The sequence below is a fragment of the Rhea pennata genome, unplaced genomic scaffold (assembly GCF_028389875.1).
Source record: "Rhea pennata isolate bPtePen1 unplaced genomic scaffold, bPtePen1.pri scaffold_26, whole genome shotgun sequence".
Classification (NCBI taxonomy): Eukaryota; Metazoa; Chordata; class Aves; order Rheiformes; family Rheidae; genus Rhea; species Rhea pennata.
This window is the reverse complement of record NW_026907677.1, coordinates 3,790,686-3,810,085: the sequence shown is the minus strand read 5'-3', so window position 1 is coordinate 3,810,085 and position 19,400 is coordinate 3,790,686. Positions and strand designations below refer to the sequence as shown.

Genomic DNA, 19,400 nt, shown 5'->3' with positions numbered 1-19,400 from the left:
GACCTGCCTTGATGCCTGAAATGGTTGACAAGCTGGAATTTCAGTAGTTACTTCAGGATAAATTTTCCAACATTCTCTAAGTCATGGCATTTGGGGATAAACACATCTAGCTGAGTTCTGGATTTCCATCTTCCAGGAAACCCCATCAGCTGGAGAGTAAACTGTTTCCAGATTTAACCTCCTTCCTTTAATGGCAGCTCTCAGAAGTCGAGGAGGTGAAGGCTGTACTCCTCCTGAAGCCTGCCGATGGAAATTGGTGGAGTTGGCTTCTCAGAGTTACTGAGACACAAGATGGAATGTGGCTGCCAACTGGACAAGCTTTGGCCCGTATGAAGAAAGAGCTGTCCTTTGAGAGAAGGCATTGAAATGCTACATCACTATCTATGATGAACACTCTAACAAGGATATATTGCAATGGCACCCTGTAAGAAGGTATGCTTTTAGTGAACGTACCTTGTATGCCTTCTACCTGCCAAAACTGGCATGCACCAGACTCGGGCTATAAATAAATCACTGGATTTATCCTCCTAGGCAAAGATACACATCTGTCTACTAAGTCGGTGTGTGCAGGAGGTGGGGGAAGGCTGCCTCCAGGTGAGTGTCTTGACTCAGCAGCCATAAATGTTTTCAGTTCTACAGAAGCAGCTCTTCAGAGATTCAGGTTTGTGTCCTTGCAATACTAGTATCCAGTTTCTTGGGAAAGCACAGCAGTCGGGTGCTTGAAGGGCACAGAAGTGAAAAGGAACCTGGAGAGGGCAAATGAAATGAAACTCAAAAATACATGTCTGCATCCCTCTGAATGCACAAGCCAAAAACCTGGTGCATGTGCTGGACTATCTGTAAGACTGTTGTAAATGGAGCTCCCAGGGAGTCTCCAGCAGCCTCCCAGCATACCTGGCCATGTGGAGCCTAAGTGATAGCTGGTGCTGTCCTCTGGGCTTGCCGGGTGCTGGTGAAAAGGAAGTTTGGAAGAGAATACAGAGCCAGGTGGAATAGGCTGCCATGTAACCAGCCAATGTATCCATGCAAACAGACATATGTGAACACATGCAAACAGGCTGTAAACTGAAAACTGTGTCGACCAGATCATACATAGAGACAAAGTGTCAGAGCACACCTACTGCATGGGAAAATGCAGCAGATTTTGAGGAGATGGGTGATGCAAGCGAGCCAGACTGTTCCATGGGAAAAGGAGCATGGACCCAGAGGCATGGTGGCTTGTTTGGGGCTGTATCAGTGTTTGGGTCCCCAAACTGGGTTCTTTTACCAGATGTGGAACTAACCAACAGACACACAGGATCGAGATACTTGTTTATTTCATTTCTGCACAGGGATGGGTGCTAGGTGGTAGATCCACAAAGCTAGCACACCTTCTCCCTTTCTCATTCTTTATCTATAAACACTTTTCAGGGAGTACTTTATACAGATTTTTCTGCTGGTTACAGTTTTATCACATCACGTACTTGCTCTGTGCTTGTGCTTGAACATCCATTATAATTACCATAGGAAGTGGAGAAGAAGGTGGTAACATCATTATCATGTCATTACAATCTCATTATTCATTTTGGGGAGCACACTTTTTAATAGGTTAATAGGCCCTAATGAACTTTTAGGTTACTCTGGGATGTTCTGCTCTTCTTGTGCTCTCTGTTCCTCACGTTCTTCAAAGTGTTGTGGTTTCCTCATGGTTATTTGCCTGGAGCTGGTTGTCCTTTGCAATACCATTTCCCAAGATCCTCTCTCCCTTGTCCTTGAGTCTTGTTGGCTCTTGGAGGGTTTCCACAGCATCATTCCAACAGAATGCCAGTGTTCCCGTGGGGGTCCAGTTTTGCTTTCCTGACAGGCGGTGAAGGGGTATTACAAGGGGAAGGCCATTATCCTGTAATTCCATTTGGAATCAAATCAGCAACCCCAGGCTCCATTCCCTGCTCCACTGTCCCTGGGTGGGTTCCACCAACAGCCTTTCAGTTAACATCCGAACGCTCTGCGTGTTGCGCCACAGAGACCTCCCCACCTGGGGCTGTGCCGGGGGCTCCACTGTCAGCACAGTCTCAGTGCTGCAAGAATGGGAACGTCCCTGAGCCCAACCCCGTACCCAGCCCCAGGCAGGGGGACGCTGCCCTCTACCCATGGCTGGGTGCTGGTGGACAGCGTGGTGCAGGGGGAGGCCTGGAGCCTGGCTGAGGGGCTCTGGGCAGCTCCCTGCCCAGCACCAGCTCTGCCTGCTCCCCTGCTCCCTCCACCCCACACCCTGGGGGCAATCGGAGCTGTGGGCACATCCCCCTGGGGAGGGCATTTCCCTCACACCCCTCCCTCCTGCTGCTGCCCTCGTGGACACAGGTGACGCACACAGGAGTGCTGCCTGCGCTGGCAGAGGTGACTCAGGGAAGGGGCTTGCCCCTCTCCATCGAGCCTCCCCTGGCAGGACCAGAGCCTGGCAGCAGCGCCTGCAGCGACACTCTCCTCCTGACCCAATTAGCTGCAGAGATGCTGAAGGGGCAGTACTCCATGGGGTGGCCCTGTGCAGGAGCAGTCCCAGGGCAGAGGCAAGGCCAGCTTCCCCCACGGCCAGGCAGGAGGGTCTGAATGGAGTTTTCTGGGGAGGGTCTGAGGGCAGCAGGGCACAAGGGGGCTGTGCTTGTCAGGGACATGGCATGGGAGGAGGGGGCACCCCAGAGCACACCCCCCAACTACAAATGCCATGTGTAAGGGGATGTAGCTCAGTGGAAGAGCGCCTGCTTCGCATGCAGGAGGTCCTGGGTTCAATCCCCAGCATCTCCAGGAAGGACTTTTCTCCTCCATCTCCACCCCTTAGCTATGGTGCTAAGGGCTGCCTTGGCCAGGGCCCCTCTGCGGTTCTGTGGAGACTGATGCCATGCAGGGACGGGGCCTGGGTCTCTGAGCCATGTGTCGTTACAGCCTCTGGACTTCCCCTGCTGCCACACAAGTCAGCTGGAAGAGACTTTTCCCAAGGGCTTGTTTTAGTTCGACCTGATGCCCATATGCAGATCTGCAAGGAGTGGTAAATACTGGAAAGCTAGGTAGAGAAGTGCTCCATTCTCAGCAGGTGGCTGGGTGCCTCCGCAGCCTTTCCTCCAACCATCTCGTGCCTGTTTTGCCCCTTTCTCCCTTTGCTGTTGGCCCTGTAGCAACCGCAGGCTCTGCAGGTGGGCTTCTCCCTTGTGTTCTTGAGAGCAAGCTTTTGGCCAGGCAGGGAAGCAGCCATGGGATCAGGTAGGGACAGTTAGGATTTACAGTTGCATATCCATAATTAGTGTTCCAGTTAGTAAAGGCAGCAGTAGCATGGTATTTCTCTGGCTTTTATAACCATGGAGATGCCTGTCAGTTAGTTTTGTGCAAGGAACAGCAGAGTTTTGGTTAGGAAATGTGGGAGGGATCCTAAGCCATCGGGACAGATGCCACTTCCTCACTGGAGGAGCTGGCGGGGTGGATCTCAAATGTGGGCTGGAGAGCCCAGGAGGGGCAACTCTCCTGCCTTTGCCATGGCCAGACTGCTGGCGCTGGCTGGGGCTTCTCTGGGCCGGAGCAAGGAGGAGTGCAAGAGTAAGTTGTGCAAGCTGTCCCACTGTTGCCAAAGGGCTGGTAGAGGTCTGTTGCTTTGCCAAAAAATTGATGGTCTCACGTGAAAACCCACCATTCTTGTCAGCTAGCTACTGCTGCTGTGAGATGGGATTTAGAGGGAAAGTGGCACACAGAAGCACCTCTCTAGTCAGCCTTCTTCCTTAAGGCATTTGAGACTGCTCCACAGAAGAACACTCTGTGGATGAGATGAGGAGCAAGGTCACAATATCTTGGCAAAAGTCATTGTCCTGCTGTAGCTCAGACATGGGCAGTGAGCCAGCCCTTCATTGGGCTGTGAAAGCCCCATGCTTCATTCTCGAAAAGCAGTAGGTTTGAAAGCCAACCTAGGATAAATTGAAAGCTCCACAACACAACCGCATGCTTTCACGTGCCTTAAAGAAATCTTCTGGTGAAGCGCCTGGACAACATAGCCTTTCGGAATGATGGGGGTCTACGCAAAGGCAAGAGCCTCTGCAGTGCTCACCTTTCGTGTTATAACTAACCCCAGGCTCAACCCCCGTTGGGCATTTTGGAATGGTCCGTCTAAGTCAGGAAGAAAAGCATGCACCTTCCTTTTTGCAGAGACAGCGTCGGTGGTGGGAGTTGAAAGAAAACTTGCCCAAGTAAAGAAGTAGCACCGAGTCAACTGGTGAACTGGTGTCACACTGGCTTTGTGCTCTCTTAGGGTGAGCCTAGAGCACTTTGTCCCCAGGTGCTCACTTTGGGTTGACAGTGTCCACTCTGTGGGGCCTGGGGGCACCCAGGAAAGCAGTCAAGGGCTCTGTTGAGCAGCAGAGCCCCAAGTGCATGCTCGTGGGGCAGACGGAGGGGTTTAGGGGACCTGAGCCCCGACAAGTGAACTGGTGCATGAGAAGGGTCTGTGGGGAGCAGGGGGCAGGCGGAGGCTGCCCAGGGATGGCAGAGCCCTTGGTGACTGTGCTCCTGTGACATCTCCCCGTGTCACAGTCAGGTGCTGGCATGGCCTCAGTCCCGCAGTGTGCAGGAGGACAGGACAGGGCAGCAGTGCGCAGGACTCGTGGAGGAGGACCCTGAGCGCAGCCCACGCCTTTCCCTGCAGCCCTCGGGCAGCCCCACGGGACCGAGGCGTTTTCCTGAGGCCTCCCCAGGTCCCACTCTGTGTAAGACAAGAGGGGTGCCATTTGCCTGGGGTCCAGGGTGGCCGAGTGGGTGGGGGGAGGTGGTGATGCGGGGCTGGGACAATGGTGTCCACAGCCACCACTAGCTCTGCAGGGTCAAGGTGTCCCAGGAAGGGCTGGGACCCGCCACCAGGAGCACCGGGGAGACACCAGCATCACCTGCTCTGGCTCTGGGAGGGGCTGCCTGGGAGCAGCCTGGCCCCATGGTTGGGCCTGGCTTGGGCTCCATGGCCCAGCACAGCCAGGGGAAGGCAAGGACACTCCGGGATTGCTGGCATCACCCCCACTGGCTTTGCTTGTAAGAGGCACTCCTGGAAGCAGTGCCTTGGCAAAATGTGTTGGCATCTGCCCAGCGAAGCCCTTCGTCTGGGAAAGGCACAGCCACGTGCCTGATTTCTGATGTTGGTCCCTTGCCCACTGCAGCCAGGTGATGCCGGTGTTTCTGGAGGGCCCCCAAGAGGCCTTTTCCAGGGCATTTGCTGCTTGCTGAAAAACTGTTGCCCCGTGTGCCTGCACAGCCTCCTTTAGGACCACTGTCTGCCCACTGTGGCGACACAGAGATGCGGCCAGGCCTGAGCGCAGGCTCCCCCTTCCCCAACGCTCAGCACCTCCTCTCCTTCCCACAGGATGGCTGAGAGACCCCCCAGCAACCCCAGGGTGGCCTGGGAGAAGGACAGGGAAGATGGAGCTCCCCAGGAGATCGGCTCCCAGACACAGCTCCCCGGCGTGTGCGTGCCTCAGCCTCTGCAGATGGGTGAGTGAGTGGCACCATGCAGCTGGGCAGGGATGGGGGCTGCAAGACCACCCCACTCTGCCGCACGCTCTCCCCTCCATGGCAGGCTGGGGGGGGGGTGTCCCCAGAGCCCTGGGGGCACCGCGGTGCTGGCATGCCTGGGCCTGCTGTGTGCTCGGGGGCCGGCCTGGCACAGCATCCTTCCAGGAAGGAGAGGAGCAGAGGGGACCCGGCTCCCGCTCTGCGGCACAGGCTGGGAGGGGCAGCGATGCTGCGGGGCAGGGACCTTGCCTGCCCGTCTCGCAGCGAGTTCCTGATCCCGGCACCCCTGGGCTGTTTCCCCAGGTCACTGTGCTCCAGAATCACGCACGAGCTGTCGGGCACCTCTCAGCCCCGACAAGCGCAGGGGAGCTGGAGTCCGTGCAGCAGGCAGCGTGGCTGCACAGAGGGCACAGCTCTGCCACCCACCTCTGCTGCCTCCTGCCAGCCCCCACAGCTCTGCCTGCTCTTTCTTTCTCAGGGCAAGGGGCTTCTGCCACCAGCTGCTCCGACGTGCGGAGAGAGGAGCAGGAAGCCCTGGCGTGCATCCAGGCCTTTCTCACAGGCAGAGGAAGGGTAACTACAGACATTGCCACCCGGGCTGCACTCTGCTACCACTGGCCGAGCCTCCCGCCGTCTCATGCTCTCTGTTTTGTCTCTCTCCTCCCCGCTGTCAGGAAGAAGCTCAGCAGCTGAAGTTTGTGGCCTCTGTCTGCACCCTCAGCCGCTTGGCCAGGCCACAGAGCTGTGGCCGGGGCAGCCCTGATGACAGAACTGCCGAGGCTTGCAGCGTCACTGTGGCCACGTGGAGGGCAATGGTCTCCAAGCCCAGCACGTCGAAGAAGGTGCTGTGGGAGCTCCTCAAGATGCTGGTGGAGCGGCCACTGCGCAAACCGTTCACCAACGTCAGGGACAGAACCCGCATCCTTCCCCTGGCCGTGAGTTACTGGATGAGACCTCCCTCACCCCCAGGGCTCTGCTCACCTGTCTGGGGCAAGCGGCAGAGCCCTCTGTGCCCTCTCCATCTGCCCATGATCCATGAGCGCCTCGTAGTACGTGCACACAGCACCCTGGGGCCACTGCCAGCAGGACAGGCTCTGGCAGCGCAACAGGGACGTCTCTGCAGTGAGAACCATTTCTGCGTGTTTTCTGTAGGCAACCAGGGCACTCTATGAGCTCCTCCAGCAGTGCAGCTGCTCACAGGTGGTGAAGACATTTTTCTCCCACCTCTGCCTGGCGCTGCTCTTCCAAATTGGCTTCACAGCAGAGCTCACGCCGCAGGACATTGCGATCTTCCGGAGGGAATGCCACCGATGGGACCCATTTGCTCCCACCAGCCCTGTCAGGTGCTCCATCCCCGTCCCCTCGTCCCTCCCTTGGACCTGGAGCCAGGGCCAGGCTGCCGGTATGAGCCAGCCTTTGCTCTGCACACAGCTCAGCAGTGCAGACCATGGCAGCTTTGTTCTGCTGCGCTGGCTACGAACACCAAGCCCTGGTCCTCAGGACGAAGGGAGGCTGGGACATGCTTCTCAGCCCTGACACTCTCCACTTGGGAGTCATTTTACTGGCCAGGTGAGAGTCCTCTTTGCCCAGCTCTGCACAACACAGTCCCCTTCCTCTGAGGTGCCAGGGAGTCCCCAGGCGTGCCAGGACCGCCTGCTGGGGCAGCAGCTGGTGTTAGCAAGGGTGAGAGAGGGTGCCTGGTGGGACCAGTCACCTCCCGGGGACCTGGAGTCCCCTCCCTTAGCGACTGGGCTCAGGCCACGCAGAGTGCCATGGCTCTGTCTGTATGCAGCTCTACTGGAGAGGGTTAACCAGGAAAGGGGCAAGATGCACAGGGCCATGTGCACGGGAGGAGCCCATGGGGACAAGCCTCCCGCATGGGCAGGAAATGGGATGTGTGGACAGGCCCTGACTTGGTGGTGGGAAGGGTGTCTTTGTGCTCTGCCACCAAAGGGAGCCTGAGGATGCCACACTGGCTCTGCAGAGGTGGTGTGCGGTGGGGAGAGACGGCCACTGGGTGAGCAGCTGCCACTGGCTGCGCCAGTGGAATGCCACTGTGGCCTTGCCCTGCACGTCCTGGCCTGTGGGGCAGCAGCTAGACTTTAGCGGTGCAATCGCAGAAGAGGTCTGCGGGATCGGCTGCATACTGACAGAGCCTCCTTCCCCCTGCTAGAGAGATCAGGAAGATTCCAACGCTTGACCAGTGCTGGATCTTCAACCAGCTGGCAGTGCTGCTCCACAGGGAGGACCAGTTTCAGGAGATCCCGGCCATGGCCTTCTTCACTGAGGTAGACCTGATGATACGCAGTGCCTGTCCTGCGCTGGTGTTAGCCCCCCTGGCTGTGGTCCGTGGCTGCTGGGGGGTAACCCCTGTAACTCTCTGCGTTTTGTGCCTCCCTGGTGCCAGTTCTCGCTGTTCAATTGCTCCTCAAAGGCAGGAGCACAAGAGGCTGCAGAGGGTTCAGAGGGCGGAAGAGCAGGCGGGCAATCTGCATGGTGTACCCTGGGGCCCAGGGCTTGGGTTGAGGGGCCACGCAGGCTGCCTGTGGTCACAGCTACCCGCAGGACAGGCTTTGGAGGGCCATGGAGCACCCTGCTCAGGGCTGTCGGTGGGACCGAGCATGGCCTCGTGCTGCAAGGGAGCGCTGTAGGCTCTGTCCCTCTCTCATGACGTGTGTTCCAGCTGCTGGTCTGCACTGACTTCGCCAAGGAGGGGGACCGTGTCCTCAACCTCTTGCAGAGGTATCTGCCACATCGCTCCCCAGTGATGCGTTGGCTGGTGCTCAGAGGCCTCATCACAGCGTCTGAGAGACCCACGATGGTGAGTAGGGGACATACACACACACTTGTGTGACAGCGTGGGGGTGGGCAGAAGGCAAGGAGTAAGGCAGTGTCTTGGACTTTGTGGGCAATGAGAGGTGTGCTAGCTGGTCCCAGCTCCTCCAGCTGCCTTCTTCCTCAGTCCGGCACGTTTCAGGCCAGGCCATTGGCTGTGCTGCACCAGGAGAAAGGCACCAGTGCCTGCCTGAAAGGGCTCCTGGTACAGGCACATCCCGGCTGTGTCAGAGAGAGTTTTTGCCAGGGCAGGCCATCGTTGCCCCACAAAAAGGGTGTTCTGTGCTTCTTGCAGGCAAGAAAAATGCACTCGCTGCTGCCAGACTTCATGAAGTGCCTGCAGGATGCCGACAGGGACAGCAGGGTGAAAGTGCTGATGGTGCTGAGGAACATCTTCCGCTACATGGAGAGGCAGAGAGCCCACCCCAGTACCCTGCAGCTGATGGAGATGCTCCTGCCCCTCTTTGATGATGTAAGGCCGGCAGGAGAGCCCAGGGCTCTGCCGCACATTTGTACATGGCCGCAGGTGTGATGTGTCCCTCTCCGCTGTGCCCACTGGTGGGGGAATGTGTACCTCCCGCCACGAGTCCTGGGAACTGTCAGCAAGTGCTGTGCTCAGGCCACTGTCCGCTGCACTCCCAGCCGCTCCGTACCGTGATGAGCCCTTGCTGCTCTTGCTGCGGCTTAGGGCGGAGGTAAAGCAAGAGCCAGGAGCAGAGCTGAGCCCAGGCACAGGCTGCCCCTGTCCATGCAGTTCTGCTGGGAGGACCTGAGCAAGCCCCAGGGCGGGAGAAAGAACGTCCCATGTGGAGGGAGAGGCACCGAGGGCCTGGGAGAGCGTGTGCTGCCTCTGCAGGACAGCCCTCTGCCCCAGCTTCCTCAGCAGCAGCCTGCTCAGCAGAGCCCCAGCTCTGCCCTTCTGCTGGGCTCGGGGGACAGCTCCGCACAGAGAGGAGGAGGCGCCTTGCTGGGGCACCCCTGCTCATGGCCGGCTGCCACGACCATTGCCGAGGTCTCCTCTGCCCTCTTCTCTCTGTCCAGGAGGCCAGCCGGGTGCGAGAGCTCTCCATGCTCCTCTTCAAAGACATCATGGAGACTCTGGTGTGGAGTGACAAATGGAGGATGAAGAAGGATGTGCAGAGGAGCCTGCTGCCTCTCTTCTTTCATTTGAGTGATGAGGCACGGCGAGTGGCCCAGGTGGGACTTCTGACAGCAGCAGTGATTCAGGGGGTGGATGCTGACGCCCCACGGGTGGGCCTCCACACCTCTGAATGTGTGTCGCTGGCCTCCTGCATCCCAGAGGACAGTGCAGAGCTGCCCTCCCTCTCTGCCTCAGACCCACCACAGCCTTCAGCTGGGGGTTGTTCCTTTCCCTGGCTACACCTTCCCCAAAGGGGCTGGGCTGTGGTGGCATCTCCCCGTCTCTGCTATTTGGCAGGCCTCTCAGGAGACCCTCCTTGAAGCAGCCCAACTCCTGCACTGGGAGCGGCTCAGGTATCTGACAAAAACAGGGCAGACGTGGAAGATCAGCGAGTGCATGGTAAGCAAAGCCCCAAAGTCCCCAAGGGCCCGGGCCAGCTGAGGCCTTGTCCTCACGCACAGGGTATGGGGCACCGTGGCACACAGCTCTGCCCCTCGCCCACTGCTGCAGCCCAGAGCTGCAGCCTGGAGCTGCTCCTTGAGCGCACAGCCCTGACGCGCTCTTCTCCAGGCCCCTCTGCCCTCACTGACTCTTGCAGGCTGATGGGCAACCTGCTCACGCTGGGGCTGGCAGCAGCACAGGGGGCTCTCAGCGCCTCCCGACCACGCTCCGGTCCTGTGCTGCCTTCGCACCTCATCAGCACGGGGCTCCTGGCTGGGAGCTGTGACTGTCCTGGCACGGGAGGGATGGGGAGGGTATCCCTGGGAGGAGGGCTGGGCCGAACCTACTGGGGAGGGTCTGTGTCATCCCTGTACCCTTGTGCTCTCTCCAGCTGGCACGGTACAGGAGCAGAGCAGAGGAGTACGTGAGCCAGAGCCTGCCATACCTGCAGGACCCTCAGGCATCCTTGCGAGAGGTGGCCGTGAGGTTCATCGGTGAGCCACAACCCTTGGGGCCGCCCTCTGAACCCTTGGGTGCCTGCAGCCCCGACCGCTGGGTGCTGGCCTGAGCACCCAGGGGCTCCGTGTCTCCCTCTCCCATCCTTGCCCACGTGGACAGGCTGATGGGAGCTCTCTCTGGTGCCACACACCCTCCTCGGTGGTTGCACTGTGCTGCACAGGGTCAGACCTGCCCAAAGGGAGGAGGGCATGTGGCCAGGCTGGCGGGGTGGAGGGGAGCTGTGCTGCTGGGAGCATGCTGGGGAGCACGAGGAGTGATGGGCTTTGTGTACCTAGGGCTCGCCGCGCAGCATGTGAGGCCCCAGAGCGAGGATAAGCTGCTGGCTATCTGCAAGGGTGAGTGTGGGCAGCGTGGTGTTCTGTGGGCTGCTGGGGGTGGGGGAAGGTGCCCGAGAAGTGTGCTCCACTCCCTTGTGCAGCACCAGGCAAAGAGGGCCCTATGTCCCTCTGCGGAGGGGAAGGGTATGTGCGGGGGAGGTGGCAGAGGTGAGGGGAGAAGAGGCGAGGAATCATTCAAGGCACTTGGGGCAGCCTGACCAGCAACTCTTAGCTGCCCCGTTGGTCCCCCAGCTGCCTCGTGGTCATGGGAAGGCTGGTGGGCTGGTGCTGCCTGGGGAGAACGCCTGGGGTTTCTGCAGACACAGGGGCTGGATCTCCGCTCTTTCCTTTGCCAGCCCTTCAGCCTTTGCAGAATGACAGCCATCGCTCCGTCAGTGCCCTGGCGACACAGACCAGCCTGCTGCTGAGGCCTCTACTGGAAAGGTCCCCATCAGGATTTCACCTACAAGGCCTGAGCTACCGGCTGCGCAGCAGCTGGGGCAGGTGGAACCTGCTTCTGGGATGTTGCTCTGAGCAGAGCTAGAGCAGCAGATTTCATCCCAGGCTGCTCTGCTCCCTGAGGACCCACAGCTTTGTGTGCCGGGCAGCCGGGCTCGTCCCGGGCACCTCCCCTTGCCTACAGGGCAGCTACCGTGCTCAGGCCCATCCCCTGCCCAGTGCTGCTCCATCAGTTCACCCCTCTGTTGCGTTGTCACCAAAGAAGCAGCCCTGTTTCTTCACCGTGTGTGTCTTTTCTTTGGGGAGACAGAAGCAAGGGAGAAAACTCAGCCCCTACAAGAGCTGGGCTCTCGTCATGCGAGTGCTACAATGTCCACTCTTCCCAGCAGCCCATGGCAGTGCTCTGCTGGGCCACCAAACACAGAGGAAGCTCTCCTTAAACATCCCAAACTCTCCACAGGGCTCAGGTATCATGTGGATGGGGGTGGCAGGGGATGGTGTGAAGCTCTGGACCATTTCAATAATAATCGGCTTCAAATTCAGCCCTGCAGTTTCCCACCTTTTGTCTCAAGAGCTCTGCCCTGCCACTGAGGGACCCGAGGGCAGAACATGGTGGGTAGTCCTCCGAGGTGGAGTGGGAGGCTTCAGTTACTCTTCCGGAGTGCCCCATTCTATTAGAAGATGCAGGAGGCTCTTCCTCCATCTGGCCTCAGTCTCCACACCCCAGAAGAGACAGTGACCACGAGGTCTTGCCCCTTCCAAAAAGAGGCAGAGGGACCGGTATACGGGGCAGGGGGATGCTGGCCTTGTGGGAGGATGGGATTCTGCCTTGGTGGTAAATCCCTTATTCTGCCACTGCCTGTGCGAGGGAGGGCACAGGGTTAGCATCCTGAGTGCTCTGGATGGAGGGGATGTGACCGAGCCCAGGTATTCCATGGCCACCAACACTCTGGCCCCAGCTGTGCAACCTGCTCCCGGGCCCCAGCCTGGGCTCAGCAGCAGAGTCCTAGGACAGACGCAAGCCGGCCCTCTCCGAGTTGCTGCAAGTATTGCCTCTTCCCAGCAGGTCCCTCTGGCAGCTCTCAAGCAAAAGCCTCTGCAGAGCCCCAGGCTCCAGCGGGCAGCAGGCCCCTGGGTGGCTCCTCGAGCGCAGAGGCAGCCCCACTGTCAATGACAAAAGCCCAAGGCAATCCAAGGTGCGGTGCCGGTCAGGCCTTGGCTACTCTGCCTCCCACATCGGCTGTGGGGGCAGCCAGCGGCTCTGCACGTCACAGTCCCTTGGGCTTTCCCTGCATCGGCACTGGTCGCCTACAACCAATGGTTGCAGGCCCTCAGGGGTGCACCCTTTGGGCATGGAGCACCTCTTCCCAAGAGCATACTTCCACCTGCATATCTCCTCAGCAGTCTCTCCTTCCATGTCTCCTCAGCAGCTTCTCCTCACACCTCTGGCTCCTAATACCTGCCCGTCTCTCTTAAAGATGCCTCAGCTAGGGCACCATGGGCTCCTCGGACTAGCTGAGGACTTTGTCTGGGAAGGGTTGCTCACGTGTCTTTCAAAGCTGGCTGGGAACAGTTGTCCCTGGCCCAAGGCAGCTCGTGGCCTCCTCCCACACAGACCACACTTGTCCTACGAAAACTCTACTTGTAGGAATCTAGCTCAGAGAGAGACTTTGTTCTCTCACACACGCACGGGCAGCTGCAGGGGAAGCACGTCCGCCCGATGCACGCGTCAGGCAGAGGCGTCCCCGATTAGCATGAGTAAATGCCTGCTACACATTTCTTTGCTTGCTAGCATTACTATCTAATGCTCTCTTGATTGGCTATACGTCCAAGCTAAAGAGCAAAGAAAATGGCCATTTCCACTGGAAAACTTTGCAACTTCTGACCAGATCTACCCCATTTGAACTGCTGGAGAGCCAGGCAGGACTTGAGGAGTACCTACAAAGTTCCAGGACTCCTTTTTTTCTTCTGCCTTAAGACAGTGATTAGGAGGAATGGAGCTAGTCTTCCTGCTCTTGATTGGCTTTGACCTCGACTCGTGGCCGCCCCTGGCTACCTACAGCCTGCAATCTTCGGCCTAGTACCGATTCCAGTCTCTGTCACCAGCACGTTGAGTTTACAAAGCAGCATGGTCATGCTTTCTCCGAGGTCTGCCTCACATTTGGGAAGCACCTCTTCTGCAAAGGCACAAAGCCACCGCAATGGTGGCCTGCACATTTCCCTGTGGAACTTCTCTTTGCTATGACGCCAACACGCTGTTCCCCGTGATGTGGGGAGCAGCAGGGCTGTGTGACGGTGGTGGCATGGTGCCTACAAGGCCATTGTGATGGGACATTCTGCATGGGGACTGTGTCCCTGCCGTGACCAGAGCCCCTGGGGTCCTCACTCTGAGGAGAGCTGCCCCATGAGGAGGCAGCAGCTGCCCTTGGGGCCAGAGTAGCAGGTCCCCAGGAGAGGATCCTTAAAATGTTTTTTGTATTTATTTTTATTGCAACATGCTTCCCTGAAGCCAATAGGCCAGCAGCAGTTTTGTGGTAGGGGTATGTGCCCTTGGGAGGTCACCACTACCTGAGCAGCTGACAGGTCCAGAGAGGACACATGGCCTGGATGCTGGAGGTGAGGGGAACTCCTGGGTTTGTTGCGTGTGCCCAGAGGAGGGATTGACCCCTGAAGAGCTCGACAGCAACACAGAAAGGCAACTAATTAATCAAGCAGAAGCAGATGTTCCCCATCATCTGACACCAGCTCTAGTCCACCCCATCGCCCTGAGTTAGTCCTGCCACGTTTAAATTGTGGATGATGTTCTCTCGTGAACATGCACATGGAATTTGTCCTTCTACTTGCTGCTAAGTGGAAGCTTGCAGCCGGCTCGCAGTCAGCTAGGGAGTCCAGATCCACTGAGGCTGCTAAATTAATCTAGTGCTGGTGTAGGCAGTGGTGTTAGTAATCTCTTCTTCCCAGGGGTTGTGTGTGCTTTAGCACTTCTCTCTATCCAAACAGGAGGGAGCTTGTGGATGTTCCTGCACGGTCTGAATGCTGTGCCTGTCTTTCAGGTGTCCACCTGCTTTTATGACACCTTTGGAACTGTAACACCTTAGAGGTTGGTTATTTTCTGCCGAGTATGCAGCCATTGGAGAATGGTTGCAAAGGCTGTTGGAGGAGGTAGGAGGAGTGTCCCCCCCTCAAACAGCTATGAGCCACATTCTCAAAGAGATTGCATTTTCCAGGAAGTTGAGGCACAAGCGAATGGCAAGAGGTGGCATGATCAGCCCCCATGAGAGGACTCCTCTGCTTCCTGGAGGTGGGAAGTGGCCAGGCCCTAGGCAGTAGATGTTGGGAGGCAGCGCCAGTGCCTGCTGTAGAGCCTTAGAGGACTAGAACGGAAGGGAAGGGCTGGAGGGGTGGGCTTTCTGTGTTGTTGGGCACCTAGGGGTGCCCTGTCTACTACCATGTGTAGGAATGTGCCCTGTGTGTTGCTGACGCGGAGGTGCATGTTTGGTGCATGTTTGCTGCCATCTCTCTGTGAGGCGAGTGGCAGTGGGTGCGGGGTGTCACAGTGCAGGGGTGCCCTGTGGTGGGCCTGGCTGCTGTTCCAAGTGTTTTGGTGCTCAGCATGGGAGGAGGTAGCTGGAGAGGGCAGTGCTGTGTGTGGGGAGTGCTTGCAGACTGGGGACCTGGGGAGCACTGCAAGGTGAGGGGGAATTTGCTGGCTGGGCCTAGGTTGCCGTGGTGTCATGGGCCACAGCTGCTGGCAGCCTGCTGCCTTTGATGCACTGAGGTTCAGGCCTTGAGCTTGCTAAGCGCTTGCCAGGATCTGCAGCATACATGCTGCCTAGGATTTTTCCTCCTTGCTCCGAGATGCAAACCAAGCCTGCATTTTCCCTCCTTTGCTCTCATTTGCTGTTTCTCATGAGAGCTTTGGTCTGTAGCAGTGTTTACTGGGGTGGGAGTAAGAGGCTGTCGGAGATGCCCTTTGCTGGCTGGGCATTAGCCTGCTGGAAGCTCTTTGAAGGAGTGAATACTTGTGGTGTGGTGGTCTCTAGAGAAGGGCAGGTGAGTTCTTAGGAGTTGACTGTCAAGGGACTGAGTCCTTCCTGTAGCAGATCTGTTTGGAGGAGTCCCTTGGAATGGGAGCAGCAAGGCAAAATTGCCCTGCAAGGGATGCGCAGCCCAGGTCTCTCTTCCTTCCATGTGCAGTCTCTGCAGGTTACCCACACTATCCTGCTGTAGTGTGACCTGCCTCTGATGCACTGGGGAAATAAGAAAGCACCCCATGTGTAGACAAATTGTGCTTGATGTGGTGTGTTTAGGTGCTGACACTGCTGACCCTGGCAAGGTGGCAAGGTGCCGGATTTTGCCTGCACTTTCTGGGGGTATGAGGAGCCCCACGTAGCTCTAGCTGCATTGCTCGGAGTAGCTGGAGTCAAGGCAGTGGTGGTGAGCACATCCATCCTACCACTAGCCTCCCAGCTGTTTGGCATGCATGCCCCCTCTCTTCTTGAAGCATTTTACCACCGGCTCCATTTGGGAAGGCCTAAATTCAAGAGCTGTGTCATGGCACGTACTGCTCTGGTGATGGCTCAGTACCACGTTTTCTCCTCTGCCATCACCCCCTGAATTCTCAGAGGATGATCAATAGCAAATGGCAAGTCATCATCAAGGCCAGGGCCCAGGTCTCTGTGCTCTCTGACTGACTGTCAGTACTAAGAAAGGGAAATGGCATCCTGTTGTCCTCATGTAGGTGCTCCAGGGCAAAGGCTCACAGCTCAGATTGCAGGAAAGGCAAGACCAATTTCCGCTTTTCTGATTTGTGCCTAGAGTGACAGAGTGGAGATGTCCGAGGACCTAGAGAGAGTCTTGGCAGGAGATGAAAGCTGTTTGTAGAAGACTGTTATGTTTGGAGAGAGAACAGCATAATCAAGGGACATGGGAGTGGCCCAGGTGAGCTTCTGCTCTGGGAGGTTTTGCACTTCCCAGTCTCTTGTGACTTGGCAACAGATAGGCCAGTAGCAGGTACGTCGATGCCGTTTGCACTTGTGAGGCGAATTGTGCCTCTGAACCTGGCAGGCCAACAGCATGCCCCTAGCTTTGGTGATGACGGTGAGGTCCTATGTGTCTCAGTACCTCATAAACAGGGAGCAGGCCCATTGCTGCTGCTTGTGCTTTTGCGGTCAGTTGTGCATCAGTATGTGATTGGCAACCAGCACGCACATTGCTGCTGTTTGTGCTTGGTTAGGTCAATTGTGCCCGAGTCCCCAACAGGCCAGGAGCAGATCTATGGCTTCATGGCTGACTGTGAGTGAGGTCACCTCAGCCTCAGTAGCTGGCAGTTCAGCTCGATCCATATTGCTGATGGTTGTGTTTTTGAAGTCACTGGGCATCAGGATCTGCTAGGCCACCAGCAGCCATATTGCTCCCTTTTGTCCTGGACAGGTGACTTTTGCTTCAAGGAAGAGCATCAAGCACCTTTCTGCTTTTGTGCTTGTGAGGTCCCTTGTGCCTCTGTGCCTCATAGGCCAGCAGCAAGCACATGGCTTCAATGCAGGCTCTGAGGTCACTTCTGTTTCAGCATGTGAGAGGCCAGTGAGGGGCATGTGGCTTCTGTTCTTGCTTGTGCGGTCACGCTTGCCTTACTATCTCATAGGGCAGCAGATGGCACGTGGCTTTGGTGAAGACTGTGAGGTCACCGCTTCCTGAGAACGGGATAGGCAAGCGGCAAGCAAACTCCTTTGAATGCACGTGAATACACGTTCTTAGGCTGCTTGTGCACCCGTAAATGGCAAGGACGAGGCAGACACGTCACTGCTGTTTGTGGTCATGAGGTCCCCGGTGCCTCAGTGCCTGACAGGGCAGTGCTAAGCCCCTGCCTGATGTTAGTGCTGGTGAGGTCACTTCTGCCTGAGCCCCTCCGAAGCCTGTGCCAAGCTCATGGCTGCCGTTCGTGGCTGTAAAGTCACTTGTGTGCCAGCGCCTGCTAGGCCAGTGCCAGGCCCATGGCTGCTGTTCGTGGTGGCAGAGTCACTTGTGCCGCAGTGCCTGATAGGGCAACGCTCGGACACTGGCTGCTATTTCTGGTTGTGAGGTCACTTCTGCCTGAGGCCCTGATAGGCCAGTGTCTGATAGGCCAGTGCTAGGCAAATGGCTGCTGCTGGGGTTGTGAGGTCACTTGTGCCTCAGTGTCTGATAGGCCACTGGTGGTCACACAGGTGCTGTTTGTGCTTGTGAGGTCACTTGTGCTTCCATGCCTCGTAGGACAGTGATTGTCATGTGGCTGCTGTTAGTGGCTGTAAGGTCACTCGTGCCTTAGTGCATGATAGGTCAGTGCCAGGTGAACAGCTGTTGTTTGTGCTTCTAAGGTCACTTCTGCCTGAGGACCTCATAGGCCAGTGCTAGGCCCATGGCTGGAATTTGTGGTGTGAGGTCATTGTGCCTCAGGGCCTGATAGGCAGTGTTAGGCCCCTGGATGTTATCGGTGGTTGTTCTTAGTGCCTGATACACCAATGGCAGGTTCAGAGCTGCATTTTCAGATGTGACGTACCTTATGCCTCAGTACCTACTAGGCTAGTGCTAGGCACGTGGCTGCTGTTTGTGATGGTGAGGTCACTTGTGCTCCACTGCCTCATAGGCCACTGCTGGTCATGTGCTAGCTCTTTATGGTTGTGAAGTCACTTGTTCCTCAGTACCTAATAAACCAGTGCTGGTCACATGGCTACTGTTTGTGGTTATGATGTCAGTTCTGCCTGATGACCTGATGGGCCAGTCGTAGACCTATGTCTGCAGTTTGTGTTTATGAGGTCACTTGTGCACCAGTGCCCAATAAGACAGTGCCACGCACAGAGCTCTTGTTTCTGCTTGTGAGGTCACTTCTCCTGAGCCCTCATAGGCACATCCTGGTCACTGTGCTTGTGAGGTCAGTTCTGCCTCAGCATCTGATTTGCTGGTGCTGGGCCCATTGCTCCCCATGGTTCTTGGGAGATCACTGGTGCCTCTGGCCTGATTGGCCAGTGGTGGTCATGTGCTTGCTGCTTGTGCTGTTAGATTGCTTCTGCCTGAGGCCCTGATTGGCCATACCGAGGCCCTTGGATGGTGTTTGCGGTGACAAGGTCACTTGTGCCTCGGTGCCTAATAGGCCAGTACTAGGCCCATGGTTGCTGCTTGTTGCTGTGAGATCATTTCTGCCTGAGGCCGTGATAAGGCCGTGCTGGTCCTGGGGCTGGTGCTTGTGGCTGCGACATCGCTTCCACCAGAGGCCCATGGATACGTTTGTGTTTGTGAGGTCTCTTCTTCCTCAGTGCCTGATGGGCCATTGCTGGTCATGCGGGTGCTGTTTGTGGTTCTGAGGTCACTCTTGCCCCAATGACTGGTAGCCAGTACAGTGAGGTCCCTTGTGCCTTAGTGCGTGACAGGCCAGTGCCAGGCACACAGCTGCTGTTTGTGGTTCTCTGGCTGCTGTTTGTGGTTCTGAAGTCACCTCTGCCTGAGGCCCTGACAGGCCAGTGGTAGTCATGTGACTGCTGTTTGTGGCTGTGAGGTCACTTGAGCCTCAGTGCTGGGTAGGCTGGCCCTGGTCACATGACTCATATTTGTGGGTGGGAGGTCCCTTGTGCCTCAGTGCCTGATAGGTCAGTAGCAAGCACAGGTTTTCTATGCAGATGGGAGATTACTTCTGCCTCAATGCCTGATAGGCCATGAGCAGGCACATGACTTTTAAGCTGACCTGGAGATCACGTTTTCTCAGTAGCTGATACTCCAGGCACAGGAACATTGTGCGTGTTGTCTTTCTGAGCTCGGTTCTGTCTCAGGACATTGATAATATTTTCTGTTTTCTTGTTTTCAATTGTGGGCTGTGTCGATGAGCATCAGGTGTGAGGTTTTGCTGGTGATGCTCACCAGGGAGGTACTAAAACCAGGGCAGCATGAGTCAGGGGAGCTTTCTTAGGAAATGTAAAATGGGTTCACCACTAGTGGAAATTCTGGAAGACTGGTATAAAATAAACATACTTCAAATGTCAGTAAGGGTAGAGTAATCACCCTCCATCAGGAAGAATGGCCACTGCAGACTTGAGAAGGGGACAACCTCTGAGTATGGCCTCTGGGTGGTTCATTTGGAGGCTGGGAATTGGTCTACTAGTATATTTCGGATAACTGGGCATTTATGCATCCTGGAGGATTCA

At 56.9% G+C, this 19,400-nt stretch overlaps 1 non-coding gene across 1 annotated transcript; it reads left to right on the top strand.

The window, feature by feature from the left end:
- The first annotated feature begins 2,709 nt into the window (after positions 1-2,709).
- On the top strand, positions 2,710-2,781 carry TRNAA-CGC (transfer RNA alanine (anticodon CGC)). Its single transcript has one exon. It is a non-coding gene; the product is annotated as a tRNA-Ala (tRNA).
- Positions 2,782-19,400: the final 16,619 nt, after the last annotated feature.